The sequence below is a fragment of the Suncus etruscus genome, chromosome 8, assembly GCF_024139225.1.
Source record: "Suncus etruscus isolate mSunEtr1 chromosome 8, mSunEtr1.pri.cur, whole genome shotgun sequence".
Lineage (NCBI taxonomy): Eukaryota > Metazoa > Chordata > Mammalia > Eulipotyphla > Soricidae > Suncus > Suncus etruscus.
The window spans coordinates 113143615-113160800 of NC_064855.1; the positions used below are offsets into that span (position 1 = coordinate 113143615).

At 37.9% G+C, this 17186-nt stretch overlaps 1 non-coding gene across 1 annotated transcript; it reads left to right on the forward strand.

Annotated features, from left to right (window-relative positions):
* The first annotated feature begins 3383 nt into the window (after positions 1 to 3383).
* On the forward strand, positions 3384 to 3546 carry LOC126017092 (U1 spliceosomal RNA). Its single transcript, XR_007498765.1, has one exon. It is a non-coding gene; the product is annotated as a U1 spliceosomal RNA (small nuclear RNA).
* The last annotated feature ends 13640 nt before the right edge of the window (positions 3547 to 17186 follow it).

A 17186-nucleotide genomic window follows, 5' to 3' on the forward strand; every position in this document is an offset into this window, starting at 1 on the left:
GGGACAGAGAGGGCTGTTGTGCAGTTGTGTTGTTTAGGGTGGTTGTTACAATCGGGGATTTGGATTGTATAATTCATCATTGAGTAGGTCATTTAGGGTCAGTTTTGTTTGCGCAAATAGTGCAAGTTCATTTTTGTTTGAGAATGATTTTAGTCTTCCTCCCATATGAATGAGTTTTGCTGGATAGTGGACTCTAGGTTGAAAATTTCTTCATTCAGTTGTTTAAATGTGTCATTCCACTGTCTTCTCGCTTAAAGTATTTCATATGGGAGATTTGGTTTGATTCTAGTGTTCCTTCCTTTGTATGTGAGGGTTTTTTTCTCCCTTATTGCTTTAAGTAGGTCGCCTTCTCTTGTTTCTTACCATTTGAATTACTAAGGTGTCTTGGAATTGGTTTTGTTAGGGTCTATTTTGTTGGGGACTCTTTTAACCTCCTGGATTTGCTCAGATGCGTCTTTCCAAAGGGTGGGAAAATTTTCCGCTATTATCTCCCTGACTAATTGTTCTTCCCCTTTCCCTGTTTCCTCCCCTTCTGGTATACCTACAATTCTTAGATTTTTTCTTTTGTCTTTGTTCATTAAATACTGGACTTTTACTTCCAGTGACTTTTCTTCTATTTCTTTGTTGGCTTCTTTGTTGTCTTTTGATTGCAGTTTATCTTTGAGTTGTTCTATGTGAGTCTCAAGCTGTGCGATTCTGCTCTTCTGGCTTTCTACAGTTTTACGTATTTCATTTAACTCTGTTTGTATGGAGTCTTTCATATTTTGTAGAAGTTTGTTTAAATTGGTTCATTTGTTCATCTATTGATTTATTGTAGTCTCTGGCCAGTGTGTCTTTTATTTCTTCTAGCATGGCTTGAAATTCTATTCTCATGGCTGCTTTTAGGTCTTCCTCTCTTGGGTCTGTGCGTTTTGGTGGACTTGGGAACTTGTTCTGATTTCTCTCCATCTCCCCTGTTGTTAATGTTTTCCTTGGTTTACCCATCTTTCTTTGCATTTATTGGCTTGGCTTAGAGTGCAGTGCCTTCAGGTTTCAGCCCGCTTTTGCCACCTGTAGTGTGGGGCTGGGTCTCTTCCCGGGATATGGCTCTACCTGAGTATGTTGGGTAATGTCGCTGAGTTTTGGACCTTCCCTCGTCCTCAGTCCAGCCTGACCAATCACCACTCCCTTTAAGCCAGACAGTGCAGGTTCACTCTCTGGCCTGTCCCTGCTCCCTTGAATGGCGGCTTTTCACCCGCCCTAGTCGGCACCGCCTGCATTCGCTCTGGCCTGTTCAAGGAGCTCAAGGTTTTGTAGAATGGCCGCTTTCCACCCACCCTAGTCAGCAACCTCCTGCACCCACTCTGGCCTGTTCCGGGAGCTCAAGGTTCCCTCCTATTACTATTTCTTATCTAGACATCTTAGAACCTACTTTAAGTGTCAGAAAATATGTGTAGTCCCTTTCTTCACTTGAATCCAGGAAATATTAAGGCTTTCTTCTTTTTCCTCAGTATTAGTCAACTGTTAAGTTGTAAGAATATCAAGATGTTTTTGCAAACAGAACCAAGAAACTGAAATAGAAGTCAAGAAGGACTAGATATTAAGCTGATGCTTTGCATTTTGTGGACTCTTGAGTTCAATTCTGTTTTTGTGTCCTTCCTTGAAGAATGGCATTCGTCTCACTGAGTGTCTTAGTTCTCTATTGCTAGGTAATAAATAACCCCCAAATGTACCAACTTAAAACAGCAGCCATTTATTTTCTCACAATTTCTGTGAACTGATGGGTGCAGGTATGACTAAGACATGTATTTCCAGCTCAAGAGTTATTCTGAAATTGCAGTCAAGATGTTGTGACACAAAGCAGCTATCCTTAATTTTAATGGCAGCTGAAGGATCTGGCTCTGAGATGAAGCACTCTTGTATCTCTTAAAGGATGGCTTCAGTTCTTTACTATTATTGAGACTCCAAAGTATTTTGCCATTGGAATATTCTTTAGAATTATAAGAGTGTCTTTACCACATGGGGAGTGGTTTCTCCTAAGGGTGAGTGAGCCAAGGAACAAAGAGGAAACAATATTTTGGTATTTTTTATATATTAATGAAATCTAACTACAATGATTCTAATCATATTGCATTCATTAAAAACAAGTCACCAAAAAAAAAAAAAACAAGTCACCAAGTGCTACCTATTCTTTTTTTTTTTACTTTCTTTTTTTTTTGAATATTTTTTTTATTTTTTTAAACACCTTAATTACATACATGATTGTGTTTGGGTTTCAGTCATGTAAAGAACACCACCCATCACCAGTGCAACATTCCCATCACCAATGTCCCAAGTCTCCCTCCTCCCCACCCGACCCCCGCCTGTGCTCTAACCAGGCTCTCCATTTCCCTCATACATTCTCATTATTAGGACAGTTCAAAATGTAGTTATTTCTCTAACTAAACTCATCACTCTTTGTGGTGAGCTTCCTGAGGTGAGCTGGAACTTCCAGCTCTTTTCTCTTTTGTGTCTGAAAATTATTATTGCAAGAATGTCTTTCATTTTTCTTAAAACCCATAGATGAGTGAGACCATTCTGCATTTTTCTCTCTCTCTCTGACTTATTTCACTCAGCATAATAGATTCCGTGTACATCCATGTATAGGAAAATTTCATGACTTCATCTCTCCTGACAGCTGCATAATATTCCATTATGTATATGTACCACAGTTTCTTTAGCCATTCGTCTGTTGAAGGGCATCTTGGTTGTTTCCAGAGTCTTGCTATGGTAAATAGTGCTGCAATGAATATAGGTGTAAGGAAGGGGTTTTTGTATTGTATTTTTGTGTTCCTAGGGTATATTTCTAGGAGTGGTATAGCTGGATCGTATGGGGTGCTACCTATTCTTAAGGAATGGGAACTTATTCTCCATATTTCAAAGGGAAAGTATGAAAGAACTTATGTACTTATCCTTAAACTTGGGGCTGGTGAGGTGGCGCTAGAGGTAAGGCGTCTGCCTTGCAATCACTAGCCAAGGAAAGGACCTCGGTTCGATCCCCTGGCGTCCCATATGGTCCCCCCAAGCCAGGGCAATTTCTGAGTGCTTAGCCAGGAGTAACCCCTGAGCATCAAACGGTGTGGCCCGAAAACAAACAAATAAAAAAAAAACTTATCCTTAAACTCTCAGATTTTAAACTCTTAGGATTTGGTGATGCAGTTGTTTTGGCATGGGAAGCAAAAATATCTTCAAATGATATAAACATGGATGTCAGCAACAGAGAATGTTTTAATAAAACATAATGTGATACCGTTTATTTTCAGCCACAAAAAAAAAAAAGAGATTCTTTTATTTGGGGTAGTTAAAAACAGAACAACTCTTAAATTTTTTCACTTCAAAATTCCAGGTAAGAATAAAAACATTTTATACTTACCTGGCAGGGAAGATACCATGATCACGAAGGTGATTTTCCCAGGGTGAGGCTTATCCATTGCACTCTGGATGTGCTGACCCCTGCGATTTCCCCAAATGTGGGAAACTCGACTGCATAATTTGTGGTAGTGGGGGACTGCATTCCGCTCTCCCCTGAAAAAAGAAAAAAAAAAGAATAAAAACATTTTTTTTAGATCTTTCAATACTGTTCTCTTTTTTCAGAACAAAAATGTGATATTTTTGCAGACTGAATCAACCAGAGACTGCTAATACTTGTACAATTATATCCCTAAATTCAAAATGACTCAGGTTCAATTTTATTTTCTCTCTAATAATAATAGCTTAATCAAAGAGGTAATTCTTGATGAAAATCAAATGCCCAACCTTCTGTAAAAACAGTGCCACAAACTTCTCATTTAATCAACCAGCATTCATGGTAGAAATTAACATCCTCAGTATAAAACTCTTGAGTTCTATGCAGGTTGATTAAACAAGGCAAGCCAGGACCCAGTCACATTAAATTGTCTTCAATTTAATTTAATATCTTGGAAGTTGGTCTAAATGCAATTAATAGTTTTCTTTTTATAATTCCTTTTGAAATAGCAAGAGGAACAAATGTTTAAGTATGGTTAAGAACATTGGGATAATTGGGAATATTCCATTTGCATTGTGGAAACAGAAAAGATTACTTTGGTTTCCTCATTTTTTCCTTAGGAAGATAGAATTGGTTGCCTTGCTGCCCTTCAAATTGTCTTTGGGATAAAAACAAACATCAACACACTGCAATATATTGTCATAAACTTTACCTGTCTTGCAATCTCTGAATTAAAATTCCAGTCATTGCACCAGCTAGATCCTCTTACATTCTCAGATATGAACTGAAAGTTACCAAGAAAATGAGAAATTTAAACATGCAAACTCCATTGGTGGGGAAACTGATAAAGTACAAAATTGACAGACATCAGCAATCAGGCGAGGACAGATGCAGGAGAAAGTAGAAGGAAAATGCTGGGAAATGGATCTTGCAAGAGCCCGCAAAGTGAATTTCTTGATGGGGAGAGACCATCCTGTCAGTTCATAACTTACAATTTGGTTTCACCCAAAACAGAGATTTTCTTACTTACCATCTTGTTTTACATGTTTCAAGCATACTTGGGCATGACTGGCTCAGTGTAGGCCTTCTGCCCTTACTCCCAAGGTCCGGGGATGTTTCTGTACTCAATAAAATCTCCAGTTCTAACAGGCAGCTCGCTCTCTCACTCACTGAGGCAGAAAGCTACCTGACCACACATGATCCACCCCTTTAAACTGATTTGGACTATTTCTTTGCCAACCCTCCTCCAGAATCATTTCCCCAAGGTGCATTGATGGCTTATGGAGTCATTACATTATTTTAATGTGAAAAAATAGTTTGTAGCCATAAGGATAGAGTGTACACATTAGTGCCAAGAGCACCCTTGGCTTTAGGGTGCAAGAAATATTAAGCTTAGATGAGAAATTACATCAAAGTGTCTAGAAAGTTAGTACATTCAGCCAATCTGATTCAATATCCAGCCCCACCTATGGTCTTCTGTGAGCCGTGAACACAGATTTAGGAGTAGTCCCTGAGCATCACTTGTTGTGGTTCAAAATCTGAAAAGAAAAAGAATAGAAATCACAATGGAAGCTATTTGCCTCTGTAGTGATGAGAAATAAGAGGTCATACTTTGGGACAACTACAGAGGTGCCATTTTTGTGGGGAAATAAAAGTTCATCACAAGCCACAAGAAAGTTCCTCAGAAGCCTGGGTCATAAGAAAAATTTCAGCTAAAATAGTACTTCCCCAACATCAAAATGTCCTTAAACTTTTTCATGGTGATTCTCTGAAAACATGGGAAGTCATGAAAACTCTCTATGGAAAAATGCACCTGACCCATGTTTTAGATACAAATTGTTAAATATAAAGACAACAGTCAGGAAACTATTAATAGCCAATGAACTCATGGCATATTGTTTCCACCAATCTTCTTAAGATATTTGAGAAAAAGACTTGATATTTAGATAACTGGGATAAGCAGCCCAAGATGTGAGAATGGTGGTAAAACTATAAGAAAATGGGGGCAATGCAAAAAAATAAATGCCAGAGTCCCATGACCATGTAAAAATGACGTTTTCAGGAATTGAAGTAGAAAACAAGGTGAGAAAGAGCGCACTATTATAATATCTAAAAGACACAGGCATTCTACTATTAATTAGATCATATTAACAAGTAGCTACAAAGACCTCCAATATTAGGAAGTTCTAAATAGTTAGTGGGTTCTTAAAGAACTTCTCAAAGAAGATCTTTAAATAGTTAATGGGTCAAAGAAATGACAAAACAAAGAGAAACTGTAATTGGACAAAACTTAAACCACAGATTATTCAAGCGTGTTACATGACTAAAATAATAGAACCAAGACTCACGATTCTGCCATCTTAATCATCTAAATAGGGAGAAGCCAGGAAATAGAGACTGTCTAGGTGTGAGACTCTGGGTTTGACCCTGGAGCACCATTGGGTGTAGCTTTGGTGGTGTCTGAACACCATCAGCTGACCAAGAGCAAGTATGGCCCAATAAAAATAAAGTGAATTATGGCAAAAAATTAATAGCTAAATCTAAAAGAGAACGTTGTCTTTTTTTTAATATCCAGAATATTTTAATACATTTAATTTTCATTCCAATTTGCCTTTTAACATTATTTTACATACATATCATGGGGTCAATTTCATATCAAATTTTTAGATATGATGATTCACATGGTCTCACTTGTATGTTTACATTATTTTATGGGGGCAAGCAGTGTTTGGTACGTTGTCTTTTTAAAGATCACCCCAGAAGTTCTTGAATTGCCAACGTTCGACCTGGAGGTGCACAGAGACATGCTCAGTGTGGCAGGGATTGAACTCAGACCTTTCCTAGTGCCTTCTAGCAACCTCGGTCTGCACAAATTCAAAAACTGCTGAAACACAGTGATTCAGGAAGTATGACAATTAAAGAACCAAGAAAATACAGAAGTAGTGAGGATCACAATTTCAACTTTGAATAAAGTAATTTAAAAAAAAGGTTTAGTCTTTAATTGTCCTATTATAATTACATTATGATGGGTTATTTCTCTTCTTTTTCTTCTTGAACTAAATTTTCAAAAGTATTGCCAACTAGAATTAAGACTATCACTGGTTTAAATACAAGACTTTTTCTCCCCAACCTTCTATAGGCAGAAAGCAGCCTGAGAGTATATATTTGATGTTGACTTCAGAAGTGACTATGAAATACGATGCTAAAGGGAAAAATCATACAGAGTTCAAAGTCAGGAGCCATAAGAAGCATGCAGGGATCTACTTCCAGGGAGTCAAGTTTAGGTTAATACTCATCTCCTTCCAGAAAATACTGTCTAAATACTGCTAAAAATCAGTGACAAACTAGAGTCCCTCTGTATCTTCTTTCCAAATGTGCATGCTTTTGGAGTTTAGCTTGGCCCTAATCCATCATTTTATATCAGAAAACTTAGGAGAATAAATTTATCTGTAAATTCGCAGTTGCCCCAATCAAGAAGGAGAAAATTCAAAATTAATATCAATAACACCCAATGGGCCCGGAGAGATAGCACAGCAGCATTTGCCTTGCAAGCAGCCGATCCAGGATCAAAGGTGGTTGGTTCGATTCCCGGTGTCCCATATGGTCCCCTGTGCCCGCCAGGAGCTATTTCTGAGCAGACAGCCAGGAGTAACCCCTGAGCAACGCCAGGTGTGGCCCAAAACCCCCCCCCCCAAAAAAAAGACTTTGGTATGTCTTATTTATCTAAGAATACGTACATTTGGGGCCGGCGAGGTGGTGCTAGAGGTAAAGTGTCTGCCTTGCAAGCGCTAGCCAAAGAAGGACCGCCTTCGATCCCCTGGCGTCCCGGTCCCCCCCAAACCAGGGGCAATTTCTGAGCACTTAGCCAGGAGTAACCTCTGAGCATCAAACGGGTGTGGCCAAAAAAACAAAACAAAACCGAATAAGTACATTTTGCATGTGAGTGCTGTGAAAATAAAAAGGAATAACCGAGTGGATTATGAGATCAGAGAGATATCTTGAAAGGCTGAGCACTTACTTTTAGGCAAAAGGCCCAGGTTTAATCCCTAGAACCATATGGTTCCCGGAGTACTGCCCAGAATCACCCCCACAAACTGCCCGGTGAGGCCTAAAACCAAAAAGCAAAGTCAGGGGGGAATGTACTGGAAAATTTTCAAGTCTATCCCCACTCCTTCCTTGCCGTTTTGACTTCGCAACATCCCCAGCTTGAGTATGTAGAATATATTTTCCCATATCATTGTGGCTGGGGTTTGGCTGTATGACTTGTTGGCCAATTGAATGTGAGTAAATAACAGCTTGTAAGTAGCACACTGAAGGATTCAAGGGGCATCCATGCTTTCATTTGTCCACCGCCTGCCATTCACCCTCTGGAAAAGAGCCCAGGTAGCCACTGGACCATGAGGATGAGTGACACGTGGGACAGACCTGAACCAGAACTGAGGCTGAGATTAGAGATAAAGTCAACCTGGTTTAGCTGAGCCACCTGTAGCAACAGATAATTCTTATTTTAATTTATTGAGACATGAGATAATTTACACAACAAACCACAGATAAAACAAGTTACAAATACAAATAAGGTTTGAAAAGAATAAGAAGGAAATAAGTATACTATAAAAAATTACAGCTGGAGGGACTTTGTGATGTAACTCTATGCAAATTATTTTGAAAAGCTGGATAAATAAGGGGCCAGAGTGACAATACAGCAGGGAGGACATTTGCCTTGCACATAGCGAACCAGGTTTGATCCCCGGCATCCTATTTGGTTCTTTTAGCACCACCAGGAGTAATTCCTGAGTGTAAAGTCAGAAGTAACCCCTGAGCATCACTGGGTGTGGTCCAAAATGAAAACCAAACCAAAAAAAAATCTAAATTAATACATTATTTTTTAGACAAGGACAATTTTTTAAACCAATTCCAGACAAGAGAGTAAATCACAATAGATTAATTTACACAGAATTGGAAAAAAAGTTCAAGAACTTTCACAGACTTCTCATTAAAAAGTAATAAGATGGTTTCCCAGAGAAATTCGAAGAAATCTTTAACTAATGTGCCGATCTTACATTGTTTCAACAGTTCTAGAGAAAAAAGGGAAGAAAAACTTCTAACTACTTTTCAAATAATTAATATTAATAGCCAAATCTAGCAAAGATTGATTGATGAGCATCTAGTACAGGTCCAATTTATGTATGAATATTAAGAGGGAGCTATTTCATATAATATTAACAAATAACATTTGGTATAAGACAATACAGCTAACCTTGTATACTTTATTTCAGAACTACAAAATGAAATAAGAGAATGTTATTAATATATTTCACCATATCCTATTCTAAGAATAAAATTATATTAGTTCCATGAATGATGATGATCATATATTGGATAAATTTGACATACATTCTTAGTTAAGATTCTTAATCAAATAAAATAGACAGATATTATTATAATGCGATCAAACAAATCTATCTCAATCCACAGCTCACCCGCCTTATGCTTAATGAAAAACCATTTTCACAGTCAGGAAAGAGAAATAGTAGAAATAAGATTCAGCTGGTGAGGTAAATTAAAGGCCTGGAGTACTTACTCTGTCTGTGCCAGGTTCAGAGTTCCATCCCCTTTACCACCCAGCCCCTACATGCTACTAATATAGCCCTGGTGGTCCCCACATCAAAAAGCTGGGCCAGGAGCCATCAGAGACAACCCCTCAGCCATGAGCACTGCTTGAGAGTGTCTGTCAATGAAGAAAGATGACTAGAATGTACATGATCTCATTACCTTTGGAGAAAGGTGGTTATAATTTTTTAAAAAAATCTCTGAATAATTTCATTTGTGTCTTACCTTAGACCAGAAGAGGAGTTGGTTCTATTTGGAACATATGCAGGTCTAGAATTTCTGGATCAAGTATTTCTCTCATCAAATTACCCACCCACCATCTGGGTAATGGGAGATCTTCTTGACCCATATTCTCACATACATTTGGTCTTGTCAGACTCCTTAATTTTACTGTATGCTGCAGTTATTTTAGTCCAAAAGAAAATAGCATTAATTAGACACTGTTTTCTGGCGGTTTCACAGCTACCATCTCATTTCAGTCGTATATCATTACCATCTTCATTTTGCCATTAAATTTTATCCAGAGCCACAAAGTTCACCCAACAGGCTGCCCTTCCTTCCAATCTGGTGGAGAAGTTAAAAATCTATTTAGTTGCAGCAAAAAAGCAGAGAAGGCAATAATAAATGGAGCCGCCAAGGACATGCACAAAATTGTATATTTGGAAACTTCCAGAAAGTAAGGCTCTGGAACAGTTTTTAGTATTACAAGAATTTAGGATTAGGGGTCCCAGGATCCCAGATAAGTCTATTTATCCTGCTACTTTTAAGTTTCACAAAACAAATAAGACAACCACAAATACAATTTTTGTAGAACTCATAAATCACTACTCCAGATCAGTTTCATGGTTCTTTTGCTACAGGCAATAGATGTATAAACTCCCCCACACCCTCATCCCCCAAAAAACATGTTTTGTGGGGAATATAAAAATGTGTAGGCATATAATTCACTGAAGACAAGTAAGACTTAAAATATAAGCAAGCATTTTTAAATGAGTTTACTAAAATAGAGTGTTCATATATTCCCTGTAAAATTGTCTGTACTTTTTAGTATCTTTATTTCAACAGATGTGACAATATAATTTCCAAATTACCCTGCTCCCTATCTTTAGTTGCCTTCTAGATTTATGAAGTTGTCACAAATGGCAAAGTTCCCACATGTTTTAAAGCTGGGCACTGTTCTATTGTATATGAAGCACTCAGATTTGTTTCTATACATTCGTTATGGAAAATAAAGTGACAATGAACGTAGAATTATAGTTATATCTTCGAGTTGATCATTTTGTATTCTTTGGGTAAATATGCAGAAGTAAAATGGGAGATTCATCTGGTAACTCTATTCTTAGTTTGTTTAGGAATCTACATTTCTTCCGTAACACCAAGGCAATTTACATTCTTACCAACAGAGCACAAGTGTTCCCTAAGCTAACACTTTTGAGTTCTTATCTCTTTTAAATGTTTTCAGACTTTTTTTTATACTTACTCAAATTTAGTTTATAACTCAAAATTGGTCACAGGACTTGGTGCAAAGCCTAAACCCACAAAACTTATAAAGTAAGCATAGAAAAAAGTTTTCTTTCTTCTTTCTTTCTTTCTCTCTCTTTCTTTCTTTCTTTCTTTCTCTCTTTCTCTCTTCCTCTCTTTCTCTCTTTCTCTCTCTCTCTTTCTTTCTCTTTCTTTCTCTCTCTTTCTTTCTCTATCTTTCTTTCTCTCTTTCTCTCTCTTTCTTTCTTTCTTTCTTTCTCTTTCTTTCTTTCTTTCTTTCTCTCTCTTTTCTTTCTTTCTTTCCTTTCTTTCTTTCTTTCTCTCTCTTTCTTTCTTTCTTTCCTTTCTTTCTTTCTCTCTCTCTCTTTCTTTCTTTCTTTCTCTTTCTTTCTTTCTTTCTTTCTTTCCTCCCTCCCTCCCTCCCTCCCTCCCTCCCTCCCTCCCTCCCTCCCTTCCTTCCTTCCTTCCTTCCCCTCCTTCCTTCCTTCCTTCCTTCCTTCCTTCCTTCCTTTCTTTCTTTCTTTCTTTCTTTCTTTCCTTCCTTCCTTCCTTCCTTTTTTCCTTTTTAGGCCACACCAGTAACACTCAGGGTTACTTCTGGCTATGTGCTCAGAAATCGCTCCTGGCTGGGGGTACCACATGGGACATCAAGGGATTCAACCAAGGTTCGTCCTGGATCGGCCGCATGCAAGGCAAGCGCCCTACTGTTGTGCTATCGTTCTGATCCCAGAAGAAAGATTTTGTAACCTTGAGTTAACCAAAGAGTTTTTAAATAGTGCACTAAGACCATGGTCAATAAAATACAACTTTATCAATCAGAAGAAATTACAATTCAAAGCTTTCGCTGTTCAAAAGAGACTCATAGAATTCAAAGATAACCACAAACTTGGATAAAATATATGAAAATGATGTCTCATAAAATACTTAAATCTATACAAGGAAAGAAATTTCCAAATCCAATAACAAAACAACCTGATTTTTTGTTTGTTTGTTTGTTTGTTTGTTTTGGGCCACACCCAGTGATGCTCAGAGGTACTCCTGACTATGCACTCAGAAATTGCTCCTGGCTCAAGGGACCACATGGGATGCCTGGGGATCAAAATGGGGTCCATCCTGGGTCAACCACGTGCAAGGCAAACAACCCGCCACTGCGCTATCGCTCCAGCCCAAAGCAACCTGATTTTTAATCGATAAAATACTTTCAGAGGCATGCCATAAACGGTGATACCTAAGTTATCAATAAACACAGGTAAGGAGGGAGAAGAGAAAAGGAAAAAAGAAAAGAAAAAAATAAAAAAGAAAGCAGTGAGAAGAGAGGAGAAAATAGCAAGGGAATGCTAGTTTGCTTGAATGTGTTCGATGAGTAGAGCCTGTAGTTTAAGTCTGTATGTCGCAGTTGCTGCTTCGGTGGTCTGACTGGTCATGTGCTTCGATTCCTAAAAGAAGGTATAACCTAGAGATAAAGTGTATGTTAAAGAGTTTTCTCAGGACCATCTCATACTGCAAGCTAGGTATGGTATCTCATGTGATGGAGCCCCGAGCTGCCATCTTAGTTTGTCCACCCTTTGTATCCAAGAACGCCTGTGGATAGAAAAGCTGGGAGGTTATTTTAAATATAGTAAGATAAAGGCATTAAAACATAGTATAATGGGATGTTTCCATTGGAGTCAGTGATTTCCCGTGGTATTCTTTACCTGTGATCCTGTATACGATCTCTAAGAGATTATTGTGGGCCTTTGTTGTAGAAGGCTGATTACATAACTGTTCCCTCTATGCTGCTGTTTCTGGTGTTGCTGGTTTCTTTGTGGTATAATGTGTAGTCAAGAGTTTGTGTTGTTCCTTTTTCATGTATTTTCAGCACTGCTCTCGAGTATATGTTGATTATTACAGTGTTTGGAGCTTCTACACTGTTAAACCCTGTTATTTGATTGTTGACTATTAGTTGTGTATAAGATGTATGTTCTAGGTGCTTCAGAATAGTGCTATCATTCTGTGTTTATCTTTTGTCTTCTGACTTACTTTGTTTAACATAACATGTTCTAGGTCCATCCACATTGCTGCAAAGTCTGTGATTGTATCGTTTCTGACTGCTATGTAGTATTTCATTGTGTATAGATACCACATATTAATGATCCATTCATCTGTTGTTGGACATCGAGGTTGGTTCCATGACTTGGCTATTATACTGAGTGCTGCAATAAATAGTGGGATGCACACGTATTTTGGAATGAATGTCCTTCCAACTTGGGGGTATATACATACCTAGGAGAGCAATTGCTGGGTCAAATGGTAGCTCAATTCTGAGTTCTTTGAGCACTCTCCAGACTGTTCTCCATAGGTGTTGGACTAAGGGACATTCCCACCAGCAGTGGATGAGAGTTCCTTTCATACCGCATCCCCGCCAACAGAGATTGTTCCCATTATTTTTGATGTGAGCTGTGGGAGACGGAGCATCCCACATATCAAAGGAACTCTGAATGAATTTTCCACCACCTGATTCAAGCCATAAAGTTTGCTTAGCCCCGAGCCAACTGAAAACTCTGCAAATAAATTTAGCCCAGCACACAGAATCTGGCTTAACCAGATTCCTTAACCTTTCCATGGAACCTGTTTTTGTAACTGCTCTCAAACACGTAATTATAGATAGGTTTTTGTAAAGTTTAAATTATGATCCTTATTGCTTGCACAAAAGAAAGATTTAAATGGAAAATAGGCTAAACAAAAATTGTATTTGTGTAAATATCAATTAGCTATTTGTTTAAGGATTTGCTTCCCCTCCCCCCATCCTGCCAGGTTCCTCTTTATCCTTCCCGCCATCAAAATGTGTTTATGCTCCCATTGGTTAAAATTGTTGTACTTGTACAAATCTGATTGGTTTATATTTCAATCCTATGTTACTACCCCTCCCACAGGAGCAGGGCATAAAAACCCTGCTCTCCCTCATTAAAGCCTCTTGACTGGAACGCACCTTGAGCATTTTACTAACTTCTGCAGCTTAATTTTTTAGGTGTTCACAAAAGAGTTTAACACTCGCGAATTATTTGTAGCTGATTTCTGCCTTCTGTTCTGGTTGAGAGAAAGCTGCTGGCCAGAATTCTCTCCCAGTAAGGGGCAGGAGCAGAGGCAGTTACAGTGAGCCATCCTCACTGGTGTAAGGTGGTATCTCATTGTTGTCTTGATTTGGATCTCCCTGATGATGAGTGAAGGTGAGCATGTTTTCATGAGTTTGTTGGCCATCCTTCTGTCTTCCTCAGAGAAGTGTCTATTCATTTCATCTCCCCATTTTTATGGCTTTATTTGGTTTTGGGGGGCTCAGCTTTCTGAGTGCTTTGTATGTTCTAGATATCAGCCCTTTATCTGATATGTCGAGTGAAAAGATTTTTTCCCATTCTGTTAACTGTCTTCTCGCATTAAGTAAGGTTTCTTTCACCATGCAGAAGCTTTTTAGTTTGATGTAGTCCCATTTGTTTATGTTTGATGCTAAAGTTCTTGCCATTGGTGCTCCATTCTCGAAGACCTATTTGATATATAGGTCTTCAAGTCTTCTGCCTATTTTATTCTCGATAAACTTTATAAATTCGGGTCTGATTTTAAGGTCTTTGATTCATTTTGAGTTGACTTTTGTATAAAGAGTGAGGTATGGATCAATTTTTACTTTCGTACATGTGGTTTTCCAGTTGTACCAACACCATTTGTTGAATAGGCTTTCTTTGTTCCATTTCAAATTTTTACCTCTTTTATAAAATATTAGTTGACTGTATATCTGGGGATTTATGTTTGGGAATTCTGTTCTGACCCACTGGTCTGAGGTCCTGTCTCTGTTCCAGTTCCATGCTGTTTTTGATTACTATGACTTTATAGTATAGTTTCAAGTTAGGTAAGGAGATGCCACCCAGCTTCTTGTTTTTCAGTATGTGTTTGGCTATCCTGAGTTTTTTGTGATTCCAGATGAATTTTGTGATTAATTGTTCTATTTCTTTAAAGAATGCTGTCTGACTTTGGATAGGGATTGCATTAAATCTATATAGTAGTTTGGGTAAGATAGTCATTTTGACTATGTTAATTCTACCTATCCATGAGCATGGGATGTTCTTCCATTTCTTTAGATCCTCTTCAATTTCTTTCTGAAGTGTTTTGAAGTTTCCCTGGTATAGGTCTTTCACTTCCCTGGTAAGGTTGATTCCTAGGTACCAGATATTTTTTGATACCATTTTAAATGGAATTGTATTTTTAATCTCTCTCTCCTCAACTTCGTTTTTTGTATATAGAAACACTACTGTCTTTTGTGTATTGACCTTGTATCCAGCCACTTTGCTGTATTTGTTAATTGTTTCTATGAGTTTTACTGTGGACTCTTTAGGGTTTTCGATGTATATCATCATATCGTCTGCAAATAGAGATAGTTTGTGTTCCTCTTTCCCAATTTGGATTCCTTTGATTCCCTTCTCTTGTCAGATTGCTATTGCTAGGACTTCTAAGGTTATATTGAATAAGAGTGGAGAAAGTGGACAGCCTTGCCTAGTTGTGACCTTAGTGGGAATGCTTCTAGTTTCTCACCATTAAGTATAATGTTGGCTGTAGGCTTTTCATAGATAGCTGTAACTATCTTGAGGAAGGTTCCTTCTAACCCTATTTTGCTGAGTGTCTTTAACATGAAAGGGTGTTGGATTTTATCAAACGCCTTCTCTGTATTGATTGATATGATCGTGTGGTTTTTGTCTTTCTTGTTGTTGATGTGATGTATAATGTTGATTGATTTGTGTATGTTGAACCAACCTTACATTCCTGTTATAAAACCCACTTGGTCATGATGTATGATCTTTTTGATGAAGTGCTGGATTCAGTTTGCTAAGATTTTGTTGAGTATCTTTGCATCTATGTTCATTAGTGAGATTGGTTTGTAATTTTCTTTCTTGGTGGTGTCTTTGCCATCTTTGGGAATGAGTGTGATATTAGCCTCATAAAAGGAGTTGAGGAGGATTCCTGTTTTTTCTATGGTTTGGAAGAGCCTATGGAAAAGTGGTAGTAAGTCTTCTCGGAATGTTTGATAGAATTCACCTGTAAATCCCTCTGGGTCTGGACTTTTGTTCTTAGGTAGTTTTTTAATTACATCTTCAATTTCCTCTGAGGTGATTGGTCTGTTTAGGCTTTCTAGTTCTTCCTTTTCCAGTCTTGGAAGAGGGTTTTTCCAAGAATCTGTCAATTTCTACTGGGTTCTCTAGCCTAGCTGAGTATAGTTGTTCATAATATGATCTCATCATATGTTGTATTTCTTGGGGTTCTGTTGTAGTCTCTCCCCTTTCATTTGTAATCCTACTGATTTGGGTGTTTTCCTTCTTTTTTTTGGTGAGTTTTGCCAGTGGTTTGTCTATCTTGGTTTTTTTTTTTGTTTTGTTTTGTTTTTGTTTTTTCAAAAAACCAACTCCTGATCTCATTGATTTTTTGTATTGTTTTCTTAGTTTTTATGTTGTTTATTTCTGCTCTGGTTTTTATTATTTCTTGCCTTCTGGTTGTGGTTGGATTTCTCTGTTGCTGTTGTTCCAATTCTTTGAGGTGATCTTTTAAACTGTTGGTTTTTCCTGTTTTTTGACATAGGCCTGTATTGCTATGAGTTTCCCCCTAATTCCTGCTTTTGCCATGTCCCACAAATTTTGACATGTTGTCTCTTCATTATCATTTGTCTCAAGGAATCTTTATATTTATTCCTTGAGTTGTTCTTTGATCCAGCTGTTGTTGAGCAGCATGCTGTTTAATCTCCAGGTATTAGTTTTTCTCCATTGCTTCTTCTTGAAGTCAATTTTGACCTCTGTTGCATAGTGATCTGATAGGGTACTTCTAATGATCCTTACATTCGTGGTCTTATATAGGTTGGCTTTGTATCCTAAGACATGGTCTATTCTGGAGAAGGTTCCATGTGTGCTTGAGAAGAATGTATATTCTGCTTTCTGGGGATGGAGGGTCCTATATAAATCTATTAGCCCTAGATCTTCTAATTTTTCATTTATAGCTCTTATTTTTTTGTTAGTTTTCTGTCTGGTGGATCTGTCCAGTGGTGATAGTGGAGTATTGAGGTCCCCTACTATTATCACATTTCCCTTCATGTGTTTCTCCAAGTTTGCAAACAGATGCCTCACGTATTTTGCTGGGTCTATGTTAAGTGCATAGATATTGACCAGGGTTAGTACTTCTTGATCTAATGTTCCCCTGAAAATAATTAGTGACCCTCATTGTCTCTGATCACTTTCTTGAGGTTGAATGCAATTTGGTCTGATATAAGAATGGCTGTCCCTGCTCTTTTTTGTTTTCCATTGGCCTGAATAATTATTTTCCATCCTTTTATTCTAAGCCTGTGCTTATCCTGTAGTTGTAGGTGTGTTTCTTGAAGACAGCAGACGTCCGGTTTATTTTTCTTAATCCAGTTCTCTACTATGTGTCTTTTAATTGGAGAGTTTGATCGTTGACATTTAGGGAGATTATTAACAGAGATGACTGTTGTGCAGTTGTGTTGTGTAGGGTGGTTGTTGTTACAATTGGGGGTTTGGATTGTGTAATTCGTCTCTGAGTAGGTCATTTAGGATTGGCTTTGTTTGCACAAATAATTCAAGTTTGT